We start from the raw sequence: 6,179 nt of genomic DNA on the forward strand, positions 1-6,179 counted from the left end.
GCATTTGAGTCAATTCCAACTCATAGAGATTCGTGTGTTAGAACAGAACTGTGTTCTAGATGGTTTTCAATGGCTGATTATTTTTTTTTTTAAGTAGATCACCAGGTCTTTCTTCCGTGGTGCCCCTTGGGGGATTAAAAATGGTTTGGTCAGTACAGAAGTGCTCAACCATTTGTGCCAACCAGAAACTAATAACCTTGATAACCCAGAGGGAATTTGGAAAATAAACAAATAGGGATAGGGGGGTGGGCAGGGTAATTTAAAACACTTATGCCTATCTCAGCCCTGTGAATGGGGGTGGTTTTTGGGTTGGTTTGGTTGTTGGTTTCAGGTTTTATTTATTTTTTTTTGTTTTTAGGAAATGGCAAATAAGTTTAGTTTCAGAAACTGAGTTCACCATTTATAAATACAACTAAAACATAGTCAAGGCAAGTTTAGATTAAGTACAGTATTTCAACAAAACAATGATGTTTCAGAAAGATCATAGGCAAGTGAGGGACTTGTCCCACCCAGGTTAGTTCACTGGTTTGAAATGAGAGAAGGAACCCTATCCAGGTGTGAAAGCAAACCCCTTGATGACAAACAGTGTTAGGATCTGACTGGGACTCCATTCTGCTGTCCTTGGGATTGTAAAGGCCTTGTGCTGGCTGCACCTTACGCTACAGCAGCATGCCTAAGGCTGGCCGTACAAGTACACTGTGACAGCCACCTTCCCTGGGAGCAGGCACCTCTCCTAAGAGTTTTACACAAAAATTGCTCAAGTTGGAAATCAGTGTGCAGTTTTTTACAGACAGCGTCGGAACAGGGACTAACTAAAGCGGAGACATGGAGATTTGGTTAAACTCCACTGTTGCCTCTCGTGTTCTGCACTGGCTGAGTCATGGACAGACATGGACTTGAAAACATTTCTAAGGAATTATTGTGAACGTATTATTTTTTTTGAGATCTTTTTGTTTTCCTTTCTAAAAACTCTTGTGAAACTTTTGATGTGAAACTTATTTGCTGTACACATATCCTCTTAAGAAATAACCACCTTTTGACGGTACATGTAAAAATAATACAATAAAAGTTAAAAAAATAAAAAAAAAAGAAATAACCACTTGAGTTAACCTCAGTGTCTGTTCCTCTTAACCCCAAACATCTAACAAAAACACTTGAGGAAAAAAAATTACCTCCCTACAATTGTTGAGTGCCATGCAGTTGGAACAGACCCATAGAGGACTTTCAGACAGTCAATCACATAGGAGTTGATTACCTATCCAATGGAGCAACTGGGGGATTTGAACTGCAGGCCTTTAGGTTGACAGCATGGCTCCTTACCACTAGGCCATCAGAGATCTCTGCAATTAGGTAGGGGAATAAAGAGTTCTCTGTAGTCAAGAAAAGTGGAGGCCATGTGGTCATGAAGTCATGTCTTCTCAGAAAGGAGTCAGGTTATGCTGGTAAGGCCTTGATAGAATTCAGGCTAATATTTATTCCCATGATTGCAGTTTTCCATTGAGCTTTACATCGTTTCCTTACCTTAAGAAGGGTTGCTTGGTTTTCTTGGAGGTCTTACCCATCCCAAAGCCAGACATGGGTGAGAAGATTCCCAAGAAGTGTGAGAGGAAGGTCTCCCAAGGAGAGGAGAGCTAGCCAATTTTTAGGTCCACATTTTTTTTAGTTACGATTTTAATGAAAGATTATAGAGAACTTGGATTTCCATTTATTCACTGTTGCACATTTTTCTACCTGCCCACTCCTCCCCTCCCCAGTTCTCTTTTCTCTTTGAGAAGAAAAAAAATTCTTTCATTGTTATACAATTCTTCTCCTCCCTCCAGTCCACTTTACTATGCAGCTCTTATTCTGGACTCTTGTCATGCAACTAATACTTAATCATACATCCCTTTTAAACAGTTCTCTCTCATCTGTTTCAATACAGTATACATTATTTATACCCACTTTTCTTAGTCTACTACCCCAACCTGATGTCAGTCTTGTTTTATAACAGTGGCATTACACAGTATTTGTCCTTTTGTGTTTGAGCTATTTCACTCAACATAATGTCCTCCAGGGTCACCCATTTTTGTGTAACGTTTCATGAGTTTCTTGGTTTTCAATGCTGTGTAGTAGCCCATTGTGTGAATATACCATATCTTTTCTATCCATCCGTTTGTTGATGGGCACTTAGGTTGTCTCCAACTCTTTGCTACTGTGAGCAAAGATGCAGTAAACATGAGTTGCATGTATCTGTTTGGGTGGCAGTTCTGATTTCTTTAGGGTACATTCCCAGTAGTGGAATTGCTGGGTCAAATGGTATATTCCCAACTTTTTGAGAAAATGCCATATTGCCTTTCACAGTGGTTGCACCATTTTACACTTTGGGTCCATATTTTGACTAATTTTTAGGGAAAGGAGTGGAGTTAAGAAAGTGGTTAAGGTTTGAATCATCCAAAGCCAAATCTACTGACTGCTTTCCTCAAATTACTTGGGTATCTAACATAGGACTGTGTTGTGCAGATGACACAACCTGCTTTCTGAAACTGAGAAGGACCTGAAATGCTTGCTGCAGAGGGTCAAGGACTGCAGCCTTCAGTATGGATTGAGGCTCAATGTCAAGAAGACAAAGATTCTCACCACTGGACCAATTGGCAGCATCAGGATGGATGGTGAAGAGATTGAGACTGTTAACAACTTTAGCCTGCTTGGCTTCATGATCAACACTCTTGGCACCACTAGCCAGGAAATAAAAAAATGTATTGCGATGGGAAAGTTTGCTCTTAGGGACCTCTCCAGGGTACTGAAGAACAATGGTGTCACTCTGGAGACTAAGGTGCATCTGATACAGGGTATGGTCTTTGCAACCACTTGTTATGCAACAGAGAGTTGGACAATGACTATGGAGGACAGAAGGAGAATTGATGCCTTTGAACTGTGGTGCTGGAGGAGAGTATTGAATGTACCATGGACTGCTAGGAAAACAAACAGATTCACTCTGGAGAGGGTTAAATCGGGCAGCTCATTGGATGCAAGGATTCTGGGACTTTGTCTGACATACTTCGGACATGTTGTAAGGAGGGACCGGTCCTTGGAGAAGAACATCATGCTTGGGAGGGTGGAGGGACGGTGTCAGAAGGGAAGACCCTCTATGGGGTGGATTGATTCAGTGACTGGGGTAATTGGATGGGTGTATCAGTAGCAGTGCGATTGGCACAGAACAGAGCAGAGTTTAGGACTGTTGTACATAGGGTCGCTATGAGTTGCAAGTGACTCTACAGCACATTACAACATAACAACAACAACAACAACACAGGACCACGGGGGTAAGTGGAAGGGATTCTGAAGCCTTCACACTTCAACCCTGAGCCTCCTCGGCTGCGCTTCAAGAGCGCCTGGACTCAGGAGGAAGGTTGAGGAAGGGTGTTGGTGCCTGTCTTCCACAGCCCACAGCTCCTGTCTTCTCTGGAGGACCAGCGGCAACAGAAAGGAGCTGAGAGACACACATGGTACTTCACTGGTGCTTTATTATACAGAAGAATCCAAATATTTACATCTTGACAATTCTTACACTTCACACAGCTGGAGGGGGCATGGGATTGGAAACCAGCAGTGATACAAGCGGTGCTGGGTGGCGGGCAGTGGGAGAATCAACTAACCAGAGCAGAGGTAGTTAGAGGAGATGGTGCCCCAGAGGATCAAGAACTCTAGCTACCTCCCACCGTCCTCATTTACTCAGACCTATGATTGTTGTTAGCTCTTCCCCTTGGGCTCCCTCAATCCTCAAACTTTTATTCTTCCTGGAAAAGAAAATTAGAACCAAGCTTGAAGTGGTGAAAGGAAGTCAAGGAGAAGTCCTGGCTAGAGGCTTTGTTAATCCAGTCTTCCAGTCTCAGCACTGAGGGAAGAGATTTTTCTTTTTGATACACACAGAGGTGCTTAAAGACCATGTTTTTGCTATAGACAGTTCTCCACAAGCTGGTCTGTGAGGAGACAGTGGCTGGCACAGAGTCCGGGGCACACACAGCAGGTGGCAATTCTAACATTTTCACCCCTACAGCTCCTTTGGAAGAATTCTTCCCTATGAACACTGTTTTGGAAGGTTTTGCCAACCCAAAAAAATCCATTTACATGCATTTAATGTCTTTTGACTTTGTGTTTAATCAAAGATATACTTAGTTTTCTGTCAGAACTGCTGGTCATATGAGAGATAATCAAAGGGGTAACATACTGACTTGCTAGAAACTCCTTTAGAAACAAAGACTTTTTAGTGCACAGTATTAATCTGGGACAATGCACAACTTGACTTTCTGGAAAATGGAAATAACCCATGGAAAATATCTCAGCTCTTGCCCCCTCCCTCTTTCTCTTATCAAAAGGCCCAACCTTAGCAGATATCTGATCTTCAGGAGCTGAAGATAAGGTGACAAGGACACCACTAAAGCCTGCAGTGGAAACACCTTGGCCTCCTTTAGAGAGAAGAGGCTGCCAGGAGGGGACAATCCCCACAACTGCTAAAGCTTCAACATCTGACTGTTCAACTTCACTCCACATCGCTCCCTGACTTCATGAGGGACTTGAAACGTGTTTAGGGGAAGATTTTATCAATTCTTGAATGTTGAGGCTCCCAGCTATCACAGCAACTTTGTCACTCCTGGGGAAGCTCAGACAACTTTCCCTGATAAATCAGAAAAAGAAACCCCAAAATAAGAACATTGGCACTGAGTCAATTCATACTTGTAGCAACCCTGGAGGATCGAATCCAATCGGATAGGACAGGACAGGACTACCACTTAGGGTTTCTGAGGCTGTAGTCTTTATGGAAACATATTGCCAGCACCTCCCTTCCATGAAGCACCTGGTGGTTTTAAACTGCTAATCTTCCAGTTACCAGCTGAGTACTTAACTACCAGGCCACCAATGCTTCCTTCTCTCAGATAGTAATTACCAAGTCTCACTCCCTGAAGTACAGAAAACTCCTTCCATCAAGGGCTCGTGATAAACTCTTGGGACATTGTTGTTAGATGCTGTCGTTGTTGTTGTATGTCGTTGATTGGAAATTACCCATAGGTCACCGCTCCAGCAGATTTTCAGAGGCAGAAGGGGAGGCAATGGCCCACCCTTCTTCCAAAGAGTGGAGGGTTTGAACCACATGCCTTTGGTCGCAGCACAGTGTCTCACCACTAGGTCACCAGAGCTCTAGATGTAGAGTCAGTTCTAACTCAGCTATGAGCAACAGAACCGAGCGTGACCTGGACCTGCACCATCCACTCAATCACTGCTATGTTTGTTGCAGCCACAGTCAAATAACCATGTCCAAGAACTTGGATCAGAGAACTCACGTGCCAAGTGAGGAATTCTCGAATAACCAACTGGGGCAGCGCAGAGGAGGAAGACTCAAATGAGAAGAGCTGACAGTTATTGGGTTAATGGGGGTAGGAGTGTTGGAGATATTGAGACTGGCTCAGGGTAGGGAAGAGTTTAGAACTATTGTGCATAGCGTCTCTATGTGTCTCAGATGACCTGATGTACATAACCACAGCAAACAAAGTCACCATCATTTAGGGAGTACCTACTCTGAGCATGACCTTGTGCTAGGATTCTAAGGTTCAGCTGAGAGGACAAAGTCAGTGCATTGAACCTCAGGGTTCAAGGAAACACAGCTGGTCAGATGAGATTTAGAAACATCTTGAGTTCTGGTAGCTGGGCTCTGCAGCCATGGACTCTGCTATATTCCTCTATCTAGGTTTAGATGGCCTCATTGGCCTGAGCCAGAATTTCTGTTAGGGGCTGGAGGCAGCAGGGAGGCAGAAGAAAAGATGAATGGCAGGCACGAAAGTATGACTTTTCCTGGGTAGATGTGTGTGTATGCCTAGGATTCAGGAAGAAAACTGTGTTTGATTTTAGGATTCCAGATTCCTGGCCTCATCCTATTATTACTGAGGTTGGGTGTCTTGGAAAAAATTCTACCCTTTTCTGAGTCTTGAATTAATTTTTTTTTTTTGTCTACAAAAATCACCTTTTCTGTCCATAACAATGTCAGGGTTCTCACTTCAATTTGAGATTGAATGTGTGTGTGTGTGTGTGTGTGTGTGTGTGTGTGTGTGTGTGAATGCTGGAGGAATTTGGTAAATCATAAGGTAGAAGGCCACAGGTGGAGAAAAAGAAGGATCTGTGGCCTGAGGCACCCAGTGAACCCCAGA

The 6,179-nt window shown here is 43.4% G+C and overlaps 1 pseudogene; it reads left to right on the forward strand.

Moving 5' to 3' along the window:
* LOC102867577 overlaps window positions 1-5,763 on the forward strand; it is a 7,762-nt pseudogene extending 1,999 nt beyond the window's left edge.
* The last annotated feature ends 416 nt before the right edge of the window (window positions 5,764-6,179 follow it).

This window comes from Elephantulus edwardii, unplaced genomic scaffold (assembly GCF_000299155.1).
Source record: "Elephantulus edwardii isolate Elephantulus edwardi_28Jun2011 unplaced genomic scaffold, EleEdw1.0 scaffold00090, whole genome shotgun sequence".
Taxonomy (NCBI): domain Eukaryota; kingdom Metazoa; phylum Chordata; class Mammalia; order Macroscelidea; family Macroscelididae; genus Elephantulus; species Elephantulus edwardii.